Raw genomic sequence first — 17,072 nt, forward strand, 5'->3', positions numbered from 1 at the left:
TCATTGCCCCAATTTTCTCCATTTGTGTGTGTGTGTGTGTGTGTGTTTTTTATTTTTATTTTTATTTTAATTTTTTTATTTTTTTTATTTTTTTTAATGTGTGTGTTGAATTTTTTTTAAAATAAAAATCAATTGGACCTACTTCTAAACATGCATCTTTAACAAATAACCATTCAAAGAAATATTAGCCAATTACAAGGACAAATAATGATATATATTTGTAAAAAAATATTAAATATTTAAAAATAAATATTGCTTACCATATTAGTCATATGCTTGGCCATTGAAACTCTGGCAATAATATGCATAATTTGAGATTATAATCAATTAACTTTGTTTTTATAACTTTTATATTGCTTGCACACTAACAATACAATTATTTCCTTCACAATTATAAATAAGAAAAAATTGATAAATTTATGGATATCAAACCTGACAATTATCTCCCATCCATTTAGCTACAATTTATTTCCACACATTAGTAGGAATAAAATAAGGTGGGTGTTTTTAGTGACCTTCTTGGGTTTTGTATTTCCTAAAATTTAGTTGCCTAATACGCAATATCCGCTCATAATATTAATACTTCACTAAATTCTCAAATGCTTGCTTCAGGTTAAATTTCTTGAGTAGGTACTGAACTTTCCTTTTATTTCAATTTGAGCAACAACTTTTAATTTGTATCAAAATAGGCACTAAGCTTTGATTGGATTACATTGGCAAAGTAATTGGGACTTTCAATGAGATTTTGGTAACGTGGAATTGGAATGTCTACGTGGACACAAACAGCACACATCAACTGTGCTCGTGCTTTGTTTAATGTCAATAACTTATACATGCGGCGTTTCTATCTGTCAACTAGGATGTCATGTCATCTTTCTTCTCTCCCTCTCTTACTCTCCTAATGACCCTAGCCTAATATCGACCCACCTTCTGATCGAATTTGAGAATGACGAAACTTAAAAAAGCATCTACCTTCCGATCAAAACCTCGATTCCAAGAGTAGCTCTTTAAAAGGCATGTACATCTACATTTGGAGATTGAGGTGCAGTTACATGTGAAAGTGGAAGAGAAATTTCACCGATAAAAAGAAACAAATACCTATGGAAAAAGATAAGAAGAAAAATGCAACAAAGAAAGAGCAGAAGGTCTTGAAAATCCTAGGGCTAAGGCCCTGAATGACGAATAAGCCCTTAGAAGGACATCTAGGTTTTGGAAGATCCAGTGCCTTTGCACTTGGAAGGACCTCTTGAGTCATGTTGTAATACTTTCTAGTTTCTTTTTCTTTTTCTTTTTCTTTTTTCATTTTTTTTTATATGAGAGGGTTGGTGCAAGGTCAAGTGATTAAATTCAAATTTGGATTTTTGTATAGCTAAAAAAATAGTCATGATATGATTGAATGAATTTAAAGGCATGCTACTTTATGGGTTTTTGTATAGTTGTTACAACATGCTACATTCTCCCAATTAATTGAATAAACATTTAATTTTTTTATTGATGAATTGTCTTTGTACTAAATTAATCATATGAATGAATTGAAGGAATTGTTTCTCATATTTGACATTGTAAGTTGAAGAAATTGTGTCTTGAATAAATTGCATTTATAATTATCAAAGCTATATCTGCATTTCTGTAGCATTGTACTTTAGTTTGATGTATCTCTTACAAAATTGCATATGACCTATATATTTCTTCATTTCTACCATATTTCAATTGAAGGAATTATATGAATTGTATTTACAGTTGTATTTTTAGTGAAACAATAATATTGTTACAAATTCAAGTAACTAATAAATTTATATTGCTTATGGGGTAGAGATAAATTTGTTAGGAGTAAATTCAAATAAGTAATGAATTTGTAGTGTTTGTTAAGTTTGATTTTGTCATTGTTTTTGATCATTACCTTGATTTTAATCTTGAATCTGTTTAATTAGAATCAAGTAATCAATGAAAGTTACAAATAGTAAACACCAAACAATAAAAATCCAAGCAAATGTAGGGTAAATTTTTTGAAGTTATGTAATTCTTAAGTTATGCATAATTCTTGAGTTTTGTTTTTCATGAAGTATCCAATCACATGTATGTAAACAATAAACATCTCAAATTAATAAAAAGTGTATGAATGCTTCCCACAAGTGAGCTAGCCAAGCTATATTCAATAAAAGTCCATAAATGCATATGACATAGATTGGTGGCATCCACGCAGACGTTCCAGCATTCATGTCACTAGGAACTCATCCAAAAGCCCCAATTGCCTTACCGGTGCAGTCAAATCAAAGTTTAATGCCCATTTTAATACAAATTTAAAGTTGATGTCCAAGTTGAAATAAAAGCAAAGTTCAGGTTTCACTCAAAAACTTTACAAACTTACTGCACTTCTTATAATTTGTTATATGAGAAGCCTAAAGCCAAATAAAAAGCAAAAAGTGTACCCAACTCTGATTTAGGACATTGAGAATAAAGTAAAGTATCCGTGATCCGTTAATTTTTTAATGAAAAGAATATGTGTTTCACTCATGATGGCATTATAATCCTATATATCCATGGTATAATAATATTATACATTATGATGTTCAAATGATAATAAAAATATGTTAAATTATTATAAAAGCATATTTCTCACACCCTAAATAGTGGATCAAATTAGAAATATTGAATTAACAATTTTTATATAAATATAGGATTCTATATTTACTTGCCATCATATATCTCAGCTTCAATTCCCTCTCCTAATTTGATAACTTTTGCTTTTCCTCTCACATTTAGCTTTTCAGTAAAATAATCTATGTATTTAAAAACATTTATAGTGTATGGCACATGAAGAATATATAAATTAAAAGAGTTATTTCATTACACTTTTTAGATTGGTTGCGGTGATAAAGAAGAATATACTTTATTTGTTGATGGGTTAGATGATTATGCTTTTGAGTGCAACGAGCAATTGAGATTAATTTCTGCATCTCCATATTCTATTTCATTTTGTAAATGATTATCTTGTGATTTTGAATTTGCATCATTTCTAACTCGAGTTTTTGTTTTCTTTGTCATGATCAATATAGTTTTTGTAATTGAATTGATGTTTTCCAACTTAATAAAAAAGGCAAATTCTAACTTACCATAAATATATTTAAGTGTTTTATGGTTTATTGCTAAAATAGGTATCATGGTATAAAATACTAATTAAAGTGGGAGAACATAATAGGCTTTTATCAATATTTTAATTCAAAAAAATTAGCATATATGAAAGTTTATTAGAAACCATAATAATGTTATTATAATAAAATCAAGATCCAAGTAATAGGCATAAAGTAAACAATGAGACTCACCAAATAGTATAATGCTAAAAAAATAGCAAAGACTAATGCCAAAAGCTTCAATTAGTGTATTGTCATATCTTCAACTCCATTCTTATTGTAGTCTATATCTTCAAAATTATCTCAACACTGTGACCCACTTACATCAGGAACTATATAGTTTTCTTGATATGGCTCTTCATTTTTTTGGCATTTCATTAAGATTTCTATCACCATATCTTCAACTCTGATGAAGGATCCAAACATGCACTTCGATCACGGCACCAATAAGCCCTCTAGCACGGTGACGCAATCAAGAGAAAGAAAGGAGTATTGAAAAACCAAGAAGAAGAAGATAAGGGTTAGGGTTGTTTTATTGATTTTTTTTATTCAAACCTTTATAGAATTTATATTTACTGATAAATTATAAATTAAATTTATATAAGAAGTTACAATTAGTTTCAAATCCTTCCCATTGGAAGCCATCTTTTTATTCAAATTAAAATCTCATAAAATTTAGATTAAAATTCTATTTTTACTTTATAAGTATATCTTTTATTATATATTTGTGGACCCCATCTCCCTTAAATAAGAAAGAAAAAATAGACCCCACCTCCATTAAATAAGAAAGAAAAAAACGGTTGCTTTTATTTTCCCATTTTTTAACCCGTGAAATCCCTCTATCTTCTTTCCTAAAGCCATGAGCCTTCTCTTCCATTTATTTCTTCACCCAACCGGAACTCCCTATTCCTGAGCCTCACCGTCGACCTCACCGTTAGCCATTCCATCGCCTTGGGTTTGGAGCTTCAAAAAGGTGATCCAGCAATTAAAAACTTCATCCATCTTTCTTTGTGCCTCCCTTGTTTGGTGAGCCGATGAAAATCATAGACTTTCTCCCTTGTATGTCATGGAGCTAGGAGCGGCCTCAAGGGCTTGTTGTTGGCCAAATTTTCGCAATCCAACCTTGTAAGCCTTTTGTTTGTAGATTTTTCTTGTTCTTGCAAATTAGGTTACCAAGTTTGTGGGTAAAATGAGATGATGCTTACTTATTATATTTTTTAGCCCAACTGGTTAGTTCTTCTTTGCTTTGCTAGTAAAAAAATATTAGTTTGTATTGATACCATGTGCCTTATTTGTCTATTTGGTTAATTGCTTAGTTTTAGTTATGCCCACAAGGTGTTTGTTGAAATGCTATTGTCCTTTAAACATGATTTTTGGCTATTGTATGGCTAAATTATCTTGTGATTAGATGTTTAGTGTTAGATAGAGTAGAAAGTGAGTCTTTGAATTTTACTATGGTCTTTGATTCATGTTTTGGGTATTGTTAAATTATTGTTTTGATATATTTTGATTATCAAAACTATGTATATGTATGTATATGCAAAATTCTGATTCATAATTATTTAATTAATTCAGGTTTTACTGTTTAAAGAAAAAAACATTCTTATACTATTCAAAAATTCTTGTTCTGACTTTTATGCCTATCTTTCAAATTCAGAACTTATAGATATTCATTAATTATTTATTTTGAAATTAGGATGATGGGCTTAAATACGGATTATTATGAGTTTAGCTTTTATACTATTTTTTTTTTTTGTGAGGTACTGAATTCCTTGGGAATCATTATTTAAAGTTATAATTATAAACCCAGCTTTTTGATCACTTGTATATGCAATTAGTTATCTAATTAATTATTTGGGTTATTGACTATACTTATTCAATTAATGGATCATTTGCTTTGTTTTACGGATTAATGTATAGAAATATTGCTATTTTTCTTATTTGCTTGTTAAAGGTATTATTAGTTGGAATAATTGGAATTATTTTTGTTAGAAAACAGGATCACTGAATTTCAGTATTATTGCATTGACGATAATTTTAGACCCAACATATTTTTGTATAGAAACTCGTAGTCCCCATTTAGCTATGCACTAACCCTGTCACTGGGGGTTGAACACTGACTGTGTCAACACGTACTTCTGACATAAAAACTATAGTTTTGCACTATTCCGTCGGTGACGAATAACGGCTTCTAATATTTAGGCTCTGGTCACCGAGGGTAAACATATGAGCTCTGAAATCTGGCTCGGGTCATCGAGTTTAAATAAATGAATTCTGATGTTTTGTTTTGGCATTAGTTGTTTAGGGGACTTATATGCTCGTCATTTTGGTAAATTCAATCTGTTTTGAATTATTTCTGATTTCTGGGTTTTATTTTGATATTTATTTCATTATGTTACATTTTGTATATTTTTAGAAATTATTGAATTTTGTGATCCCGATATTTTAGTGGTTGTTTACTGGGCTCCCAAGCTCATTAAGTTGTTCTCATTTTCTTTCAGATCAGGAGTAGGGTTGAGTGGTGGACAGCTTAGCGAGGTCGTGAGCAAGTCGCCATCTAGTGTTTATCAAATTAATAAACTTCCTTTGTTGTGGACTTAGAACTTCTTGTCTTTTGTTTAATTGTCATGTGAGACATTTGTTATTTGTTTTCGTTGTATTTTCGATCATTGTGCCTCTCTGTTGCTTTTGAAAGTTAGTGTCTTTGTCAAATGTTGTTTTATCTAGTGTGAGGCAGGTACTTAGGCCTTGCGTGCCTATTTGGTTACGGCCTTATAGGTATGCAGCTGTTTGTCAACACTTCGGGTTCGGGGCGTGACAATATTATTATAAATATTAATATTTTTATAAATAATATTTTATTACTATTTTAAAAATATTTTATTAACTAAATTTATTTTATAAAACCTCATATCAAAATAAATTTAAAATTAATTTTTTAAAACAAACAATTAGATAGCTTGATTTTTTTTAATTCTTATTGTAGCGATATTTACATAAAATTTTGAAATTATTACTATTACTATTATTATTATTATTATTATTATTTGGATAGATGTAAATGAATATGAAAAATTCTTCCATGTCTTTAAAGAAATTACTCTTTAACTGAACCCAAGCCCAAACCCTATCAATTAATTCATTTTGTGTATATAACAATAACCATTTGATTGTATTAACAAATTAAAGTAATTTATTAATTAAAATTAACCACTCAAAGGCAATGAGATAAGCACTATAGTCAAACTTGAACAGTTAAAGATAGTTAACGAAATTATTATAATTCTAATGTATAAAATTAGCAAAATATATTTTAAAGATATTTTTTTTGACAAAGTCGACAAGCAACAAAGTAAAGGATAAACAAGTATAGAGGATGGAGGTGCACCAGTTATGGTGGCTTGAATGACCTCCTAGGAATAAACTCCCCCACCATGCAACTCCAGAAAATGAGAACAAAAGGTACTCCTCACACAGAACTACCATGGGGGACCCAAAAAGTGAATTGTAATTTGAGACTCGAACTCGAGACCTCCCAATCACAAGCATGGATAGTTACCGATGGGCTAGTTTCCAATTCTTTATTTTAGACATCTATTTCAACCTAATGGTAATAGAGAATTTGAGTTAATACTTTTCTATGTGACTATATTTACTAATAAATTTCTGAATATATTATTAATTAAAATTTTAATATATATAATTATTATTTTATATAGTATTGGGCATTTTTAATGTATTGGGTATTTTTTAAAGCTTATGTGCACTTCCAAAAATGAAAATTTGCTAAAAAAAATCTTTAAAAAATATAAAATTAATTTATATTTTAATAAAATGTATAAGTTTGATTTTCAAGCATAAAAGTTCATAATAAATTAAACTATTTTGTGTAGGTTTCCAATATTCTTTAGAAAAATAAAAATAAAAATAGAAGGCTTGAGATGTTGTTGCAAATAGGTATTTCAAACAAAATGAAAGCGTTTATGACAATATTGAAGTTGGTCACAAATGCTCTTCCAAAAGCATATGGTTTTTGGTGACAGCATCCGTACTAATTGCATTTTTTTTTTTTAGCGACGGCCATTAGTGTTGATCACAAATGCTCACATTTTTTGTAAGTGACATGAGTATGTTTTTACAACATCATTAGTGCCGGTGACAAAACCTCATGGTTTTGACAACGGATATTTTTGTTGGTCACAAATATTTATAGTTTTGATGAAAAATAATTGCCATTGATTGCAAAAGCTAAAGATTATTCTGACGGCAATTGGTTTTGGTGGCAAAAACATATAATTGCTGCAATGAAAATTGGTGTTAGTCACAAAAGCGTATAATTTTTGCAATGGCTTCGCATAAGCTTATAACTTTTTTGCAACAACATTAGTGCTGGTTTCAAAATGCTTACAATTTTTGTGATACCAATTATTGTAATCGTAAAAATCTTAGGTGGCGTTTGGTTTGATGTAATTCTAAATGCAGTAGATTTTCAATTATAATATAATTGGAAATATTTAGTTTTCAAAATACAGTGCAGTCAAGTCTTGTGTTTGGTTGGATGTAACTGGATTTATTGTATTATAAGATTTTATATTTGTTTGGAAGGATTTGTAAATTTAGAATTGGAAAAACACATGTGTATAAGTGTATATATATGTGTGTAATATATATATGTGCGTATATATGAGTATATATGCATATAGGCATATATATATATACTTACATGTATATGACTATATGTATATGTAAATATACTATGTATAGGTATATGTATGTGTGTATATTCATATATGCATATGTATATAAGTATATATGTAGAAGTGTATATATGTATATGTATACATGTGTATGTATGTGTGTATATATGCATATGTGTATGATTATGTGTATATGTATATATTTTTGTATACATGTATGTATATATATGTGTGTGTATATGCATATGTGTATGCGTATGTGTATGTGTATGTGTATGTCTATATATTTCTATATATGTTTATGTATATATGTATATATGTATGTACATATGCATATATATTAATATGTATATGCATATGTATATATACACATATATATATTAACTAAGTATTTTCAACTCCCGGGATTTCGACTTACGCCCAATTTGGGCGTAAGTCCAAATACATCCGTGAGAGTAATTGGGTTTTACTTTGATGTTTTAAAATCCCTCAAACCAAACAAAGGATTTTTGAATGTGGTATTGAAGTTACATTGATACCACAAAACAAACACTACCTTATACTTTTTGTAACCAAAAAAATTTTCAGTTGGAAAAGAAAAAGTTTGTGTTGGTCACAAAAGATCAAAGACCTTGTGATGGTTCTCGTGTTGTTTGAGACATATTTTTATTGGTTGCAAAAAAGCATGTTTTTTTCTTGTAGAAAAGCCCACTTTGGTGTTTGCCTAAGTACACAAATATGATGAAGCATAGCATCTCAACATCCATGGAGGTACCCCTCCAACTTCCCATTGGGTTCTCTCCTCACCTTTTTAACATGGGAAACATAATTCCGATTAACCATGTGGTTTCTTGATAGACCGATCCATGGAGACCGCTATGCAACAGCTGAGTCTATGCCTCACTATTACCAATAATAACATCATATCAAAATATCAAGATACAATTTGTAATTTTTTGGCATGTGTATAAGTTTTCTCTCATAATCATAGTAGCATTTATGCACCTCTAAAACACATGGCATCATTATCAATAAACATTATAAAAAACATTTGCAGCCCGATCATTTACTAAACCATTTTCAATCCCACAATAGAACATTTTAATTAGAAAAAAAATATTATAAAACCAATAGCCCTAATGGAATTAAGCATTAAAAACCATCCACTCACAGTGAGGTAAAAGATAACTATGGAAACTCAAAACCAGCTATTCTTCCATGAGTTATTTGCTCTTGTCTAGGGCTTCACCTCCTATATAATTTCCAATTCATTATAAACTTGACTCAAGGAAGCATGCATCCAGGATTAAATATGCATTTCTAATCTTACATTCAACTCATGGATAGTTTGAGTGGCTATTGAAGTTGTTCGGGTATGATTCGGTTGAAAACTAATTCCAATTAAAGTTGAACTAACTCAATTAAAGCTAAATCCCAACTTGAACCAATTCAATTTCTATCAAATTGAAGTGAACAAATTATTTCAATTAAACTCGGATAAATTGACAATTTTAGCCTAATTGGCTCAACAAAACCTAGTTCAATTAGATAGATTCAACCCAATTGAGTTGAACCAAGCCCAATGTAAGTTATTCAATTCAATTGACTAAACCTAATTTGAATCAAGGCAGTTGAACCTAACTAGTTCATTTGAGTCTAAAGACTTGCTTGGGGAGAAGGGTTGAGAAGGGTTTTGGAGGGTTTATGAGGTAAAGGTTGTCTGAACCCTAGCTTAGGAAGAAGGGTTGATGTTGGAGAAGCGGTTTAGGAGGTAAATGGGGATTAAAAACATTCCATTTTACCTCCACTTCTCAATCCTCCAATTTGGAGGGTTGAAAAGAGTTGATGTCTTTTTTAAGACAGAAATGACCTTATTGTGATATTGTAATGACCTAACATATGCTTTATTACATGATGAAAATGAAAGAAAGAAAACCAAACCCTAACCTGGAGAGCTTTCTCTCCTCTTCCTATCACTGGAGACCCACCAAAATCTCTTGTCGGAGATCCGTTAGACCTCTGGTGAGTATATTGTTTCTTGTTTCAATGTTTATCTTTTTGTTTTTCTCTTCTTTAGTGAGTCTATATTTCTTTCTTGATTTCTTCGTTTGGTTTCTGTTTGGTTTAGAGCAGTTGATCATGATTTTGGAGGTGATAGTTTTAGCTTTAGATGATGTTTTTAGCCTTTAGAGTAGCAAATCAGCTTGGTTTTCAGCTTCAAGTAATAATTCTACACATTGTTCCTGAATTCTTCTTCTGTCTTGTTTGAAATTTAGCTTAAATCTTTATCTGAGTATCATTCTCACATGATATTTTTCCTTTTTTTTTTATGAATTCACTGCTATATATTTGGACAAGTAGATTTATTCATCAAAGGATGAGACTCTCAATCCCCTGATGATCCAGTCCACAATGGTAAATGATTTCCATAATAATGTTAAATCATTATCTTAAACAATGATTTCCCATGATGATCCTTATTGTGGTAAATGATCACAATAATGACAAATCATTTGAGACTCTCATCCTTAGGTGAGTATTGTGGTAAATGATTTAGCATTATTCTCAGGTGATCATTACATTTACCACAATCATGCTAAATCATTGTTTGAGTCGCATCCTTAGGTGATAATTTCCTATATTCTTTGTTTAGAAAAAATACTTTTAGTGTTACACATATGGAAAAGTAGATATGCATTTAGTGCAATAGTTTCAGATATAGTTTACATTGGCGTGGCTATTATACTCATCTAATCATGGACCATGTATTAGAGAAATCTGATGGGAATTCACCATAGATATAAAAGACCATGTTTAGAGATATAAGATTTTCATTTTGGGTTAGCACATGGGCTCCATTAGAATGATGACTTCATGTTCCTCTCACAATTCAAGCTAAGAAAGGGTTGATTTTGCTAGATCATTTTTGCCATAAGTATGAAAAGGCCAGGTTTTGTCTTATTAACATGGATTCATAACTAAATCTCTATTCTTACACTTGACTCATAGCGGTTGGAAAATCCTGTAAGATTAATTGAACTACTGTTTGGGTTGTAAACATCTAAATTTTTTTTAAATGATCATTAAATTCTTAATGATATTGCCTGCTGAGATATATCTCTCGTCTAAATTTTTATTCTTATTCATAATCGTCTTGATGCTTACATCCATCAAAATCTGATGTTGTAAATTTCATCGTCTATTTCATAAAACTTGAAAAAAATTTCAATAAAGTATGTAAAGCTATTAAAGCTTACATCCCATTCTAATCAAGTATACTCATAAGCATGTTCTATGGCAACGTCTAACTTCCAAGGCACAATATAAGCAACATTGACATGTCACTTGGAGGAAATTAAAAAGGCACTTTAGAATAAAGGAAAAATGGTCAAAGAAATTTTTTTGAAAAAGATACAGTACTTAGCTAGATTTGCCTCCTTAAGGCCTGCAAAAAATTCTTTTGAAACTCAAAGCACCAAAACCTAGGAATGAGCAAAATTGGACAAGAGTTGATCGAGATTAGAGCAAGATGATAGTGTGAAAATAAAGAAGAAGATGAAATGGACACTAGTTTTTCCTTAGTGTTTGATGAAATGCCTAGTTGAGAGTTTTGGTCAATGGGGTTCTTAGTAGAAGTAAGACTTTTCAAAGATTTCCAACCAGCCAACCAAAGCACATGGCTCACTACTCAATATATATATTCTAATCAAAAAGGTAACAAGTCAAAAAGATACAACCCATACTTCCATTAGCCAGACAAACACACAACCCATACTTCCGCTACACCATTCTGCCGTGCTGTATATGGAGCTGTGCATTCCCTATGAATTCCATAACTTTTACATTACTTCTGGAACTCAACTAAGGAGAACTCTCTACCCCGATCACTCCTCACTACCTTGAGCTTTCCTTCCAGTTTGCCTCTCCAGCATTACATAGAAAATATGGAAGTACTTATAGGCCTCGGACTTGTTCTTGAGGAAATACACCCAACACCACCTGCTAAAGTCATCAACAACCAAATAAAAATATTGTTAAGCACCTAGTGAATCTTAACTCATATGTCCACTCAAGTCCATGTGCACTAGTTGAAGAATTGAGGTTGCTCTTCGAGATACTCTAGATGGGAAACTTGTTCTTGTTTGCTTTGACACAACACACTCCTCGCATTGATTGCTTTGCTTCAGTTCTGGTATGCCAACAACCATCCTTTTCTTAGCCATGGATTGCAAACTTCTGTAGTTGAGATGCAAGAACCTAAGATGCTATAATTCACCCAAGCTTTGACCTGTCACAACCACATTCATCCTCCCAATGTTTGAGATATCCACTGGAAACATATTATTCCTTGTCCTTTGAATAGTAATGACTTAATTCTTGCTTTGATTGTCACTTATAACACATTTATTATGATTAAACACAACAAAATAACCCCTCATTAGTAACTGTCCAACATTTAGGAGATTGTGAGCCAAACCTAGAATATTTTAGACTCCTTGCAGCTGCTTTACCTCTCCTCCTTCAGTGTATATACCCACAGTACTCACACCACGAACCAACATCTCCTTGCCATCACCCAATCTCACGCTCTCCTTCTGAGATTCATCCAGGCACCTGAGAAGACTTCCATCTCATGTCATATGATTTGAGCAGCCGCTGTCAATGAGCCAGATAGAAGGTTTTGCATCTTCAAGAGAACTGCTAGCCATGAACACATTATTGGTCTCCTTTTCCTCAACAACCAGATTAGTTACGTTCTACTGTTGCTTCTCTCTTGCCCAACAGTCAGCCTTCATATGCCCAAACGTCTTACAATATAAACACTGGACAGTACTTCTATTTTCATAACCTCTTCCTCGGCCTGCTCTTCCTCTTCCTCTACCACGGGCAAAATGCTTGCCACAACCTCTACTATCACCCTATTAATTTCCAGAGTTTGAACTTGTTCCTTTATGGTAATGAGAACCAGTGGCATCACCTTTTGCATGTAAAGCCTTTTCTCCCAGCTTTACTCCAGTCCGATTCACATGAACTTCATGAGCTTGGAGAGACCCGCTCAACTCATCCATTGTGAGCTTTGTAATATCCTTTGACTCTTCAAATGCTACTGCAACAAAATCAAACTTTGGATGTAAACTCCTCAGTACTTTGGCTACCACCTATTCTTCACTGAGCTTATACCCAAGCCCATGAATTTGGTTCACTATGGACACTATCCTTGAGCAGTAATCTTGTATACACTCACTATCATCCATATGGAGAATCTCAAAGTTCTGTCTGAGGGATTGCTTTCTCACCAATGCCACCTTGATGCCTCCTTAGTACTGTCTTTGAATCATTTTCCAAGCTACCTGGGTGGACTCTGCCTCTGCTATCCGATATAAGATTAGTTTATCCACCGTCTGCTGGATAATGCTCAACGCCTTGGCAACCCTCTTCTTATTCTCTCTATTAGTTGCTTCATCTTTGGTCTCAGCTACCCCATTCTCTACTAGGGATGGCAATTTGTACCCTACCCGATAGTATACCCGTACCCGTACCCATACCCGTACCCAGTCAAAGAGGGTATTACCCTCTTTGAGCGGGTATGGGTACAGGTAAGGGTATTACCCTTTATTTTTTGACTGGGTACGAGTCGAGTAATGGGTATGCCCCCACCCTACCCGTATCCTTACCCTTACCCTTACCCGTTGAAGAGGGTACAGGTAAAACCCATACCCGTACCCTTACTCTCTCCTATATATATATATATATATATATAATTTTTATTAAACTAAACATTTACCGAAGATCTATTTTCATGGTGATTAATTTGAAAATAATACTTCAAATTTTCTCTTAATATATTATTTTAAATTTTATTTAATTTTTATATTTATTTTGATAAAGTATAATTTTATCAAAATTGAATTTTTGACACATATTAAGAATCATAATTAAATTAAAAAATAAACATTATAAAACAAATATAAAAAATAAATGTTATAATAATTTATTCTATAAATTATAAGAACATCCTGAAAATTAAGATACTAATAAAAAATCAATTGGATATAACTTACGAGAATTACTTATAATGTTTTTATATTCAAAATCTTACTAAACATTTATAAAATTTGAAGCTATATAAAATATAAGTAGTAGATATATAAAAAAATTTAAAACAAAAACTAAGATAGTTAAACATAAAAAAAAATAAATGTTAAAGTTATGATAAATGCTTGTGCGATATGAATGCGAAGCGTTCATTCCTTATGTTGAGCCTTACTTTTCTCTGGTTTTTACACTAATATGTGTGTTTTTATGTTACTTTCGTGCAGGTGGGGTTGTGAGGCCGATTATGAAGGAAAGAAGCCAATGTGGATCACAATGCACCGATTTTGGAGGAAATCTTGCTAAGGTTCAAACGCGAAGACATAGGTCGGGTATGAGATGCTAGAGTGTGTGCCAACCTCCTCGTATTCGAGTTGGCACATCCATTTGGGGGGCACAAAGGTAGTCACACTCGAGCATTCCGACTTATGCACATAGAACAAGAGCTCCACCAACTTGTCTATCATTGAAGAAGCAAGTGATCCACGACGTGAACGTGTGCCCGTTTGCGTTACCCCGATAAAAGTATGGATTCGGGAAGCTATTCAGGATGGATATTGTAGCAGAGCACTGTAGCAACACTGTAGCAAAAGTACTGTATTATCACTGTTCACAGCCAGCCGAGAAAACTGCAGAACAGAGAATCCACAAGAGCGTGTGGAAATTCCACACGCCCGTGTGAAAAATCCACAGGGGCGTGTGGATCCCCGATTCCAGCTCTATTTAAAGCCGATTCAACCCCGATTTTAGTATTCTTTTCCCCATCTTTTCCCCAACTTGATAGAGGGCTTCGGCTAGGGTTTTGAGGGGTATTGGCTAGGGTTTTGGAGAGGTTCTATGGCTCTGACATCGCGCGTCATTTGGAAGAAGGTTATTGGGAGAGCTTTTGTCGGCACCGATCCGGTGAGGTGTATCCTAGGCCGGACAAAGGATCCCTTTCGACGAGTAGAGGACTCTCCACAAGACCATCGACACGACCAACGAGGGGGTTTTCTATGGATTCATTGCTTTTACATTCTATTTCTTTGATTGTATTTAGCTCCATGGAGAGCTAAACCCCTAGTGGGTAATTGGGTATTTGTGAACCCTAGGATGTATTCGTTTCATTGAATCTCTTTATTATGCTTTCAATTAATTGATGTTTATTGTGAGTTCCAATCTTGAATGCTTGATTGTATGAACATTTTTCCTAGAGTCACACTATGGTTGAGAGTTCTTATTGGTTACCTTGTGAGTGAGTGACACACCATGAGCGTTAGACAAAGCTAGGTTGGAGAGGGTTGAGAGGGTGAGTCGAGAGGTACAGGAGCGTCCCCTTTTTCCCCGACGTGATAGATTCTACCTCCGTTCCTCGAGTTCTTTGCGGCCATAATAGAGTGAATGGTCTAATGGATGACCCTCCGCTGGGGCTTAGTTGCGAGTGCAACGGAGTGAAGCATTGAGGTGATCTTACTATCTAGGGCTTAATCGTGGTTAGGGACCTTCCACCTGGACCAAAGGGTTAGGTCTATAATCAGGAAGAGATTTATCACTTGGAATCCCTAGAGCTCATTGCAACTCTATGCGAGTGCGAGGTGTTGAGATTGTTCGATTTCTTCTCCGCGACATGTATAGAGTTAGGCATAGTTGACCTTAGATTGGGACTATGTATTTAAGGATTTCCACGACTCATCATTGCATTGATTAGGAAGCATAATAGAAGGTTCTTGCACTTGAAACGATTGTCCTATGCGAAGCATTATCCGAGTACCCCATCTTTATCGATTGCCTTACCTTCTCCTTTACTTTTGCTCTCTTACTTGTTGTTTTTATTGTTGATAATTGAATCATTGTCACACTTATCACTACTGATATTTCATATAGCTAAGAACCGAATTAAGTGTTTTTATTCCCTACTCCCTGTGGATTCGATACCCGCTCATCCGAGATTATTATTTCGACAAACCCGTGCACTTGCGGGATATACGCAAGGGTACCTTGTCAAGTTTTTGGCGCCGTTGCCGGGCAGTAGGCGTTTAGAGATCTTTGCACTTTATTTTCTTAGCTATTTCACCATACATTCTATTTCATATCTTCTTATTCTATCATCGTTCTGATTTCTTTTTCTTTCTTTTTGGGTACAGCTCCAGGTTATGACCCAAGGGAATCCCTCAATATTGATTGAAGGGGATCCCGAGCTTGAACATACACTTAGAAGAAAAGGGAAAGAGCATGTGCAAGAACAGTCTAATTTAGCTGATTTAGAAGTGGAAGGATCTGAAAACATGGCAGAACAGAATGAGCAACAGCGAACATTATCAGATTATGCTAGACCTTCAGTGTTGGGGACACAATCGAGTATTGTGCGTCCCCCGATTACAGCTCAGAACTTTCAATTGAAGCCGGCATTCATCCACATGTTGCAGCAATCCGCACAGTTTAACGATTTGGCCGATGAGGATCCTAACAGTCATATAGAGAGTTTTCTCGAGGTGTGTGATATGCTAAAGATAAACGGAGTGACGGATGATGCCATCAAGTTGAGAGCCTTCCCATTTTCCCTAAAGGGGAGAGTGAAGCAGTGGCTACACTCATTACCTAGAGCATCGATCCCCACATGGGAGGAGATGGTAGAAGCTTTTCTTGCCCGTTATTTCCCTCCCGGAAAATCTGCAAAGCTTAGGAATGAGATCTCATCCTTTGTTCAGTTGGAATTGGAGTCTCTATTCGAGATATGGGAAAGGTTCAAGGAGCTCTTGAGAAAGTGCCCGCAACACGGATTCCCGGAGTGAATGATTGTTCAGAACTTTTATAATGGTTTGAACCCGAGTACAAGGCAACTCTTGGGTGCGGCAATAAGAGGTACCTTAGGTAGCAAGACCCCCGATGAGGCCCGTTAGTTAATTGAAGAAATGGGGTTAAACAGCTACCAATTGAATGCTAAGGAGAAGAAGAAAGTGGCCGGTCTCCATGAAATAGATGCGGTAACTTTATTGGCGGCTCAAGTGGAGAATTTGAGTAAGAAGTTAGATCTTCTAACTTCAAATAGAGTGGCGGCCGTGACTAATTACACCGGGTGTGGTGGAAGACATGCTCCCTCCGATTGCCCGATTTCTATCGGTGATGTTTCTTCAGTGGAGAATGTTGATTTTGTAGGTAATGTCATGAGACC

The 17,072-nt window shown here is 33.7% G+C and overlaps 1 non-coding gene across 1 annotated transcript; it reads right to left on the reverse strand.

The window, feature by feature from the left end:
- Nucleotides 1–16,575: 16,575 nt before the first annotated feature.
- On the reverse strand, nucleotides 16,576–16,682 carry LOC120256050. The gene has a single exon (XR_005535171.1). It is a non-coding gene; the product is annotated as a small nucleolar RNA R71 (small nucleolar RNA).
- Nucleotides 16,683–17,072: the final 390 nt, after the last annotated feature.

Source organism: Dioscorea cayenensis, unplaced genomic scaffold, assembly GCF_009730915.1.
Source record: "Dioscorea cayenensis subsp. rotundata cultivar TDr96_F1 unplaced genomic scaffold, TDr96_F1_v2_PseudoChromosome.rev07_lg8_w22 25.fasta BLBR01001275.1, whole genome shotgun sequence".
NCBI lineage: Eukaryota > Viridiplantae > Streptophyta > Magnoliopsida > Dioscoreales > Dioscoreaceae > Dioscorea > Dioscorea cayenensis.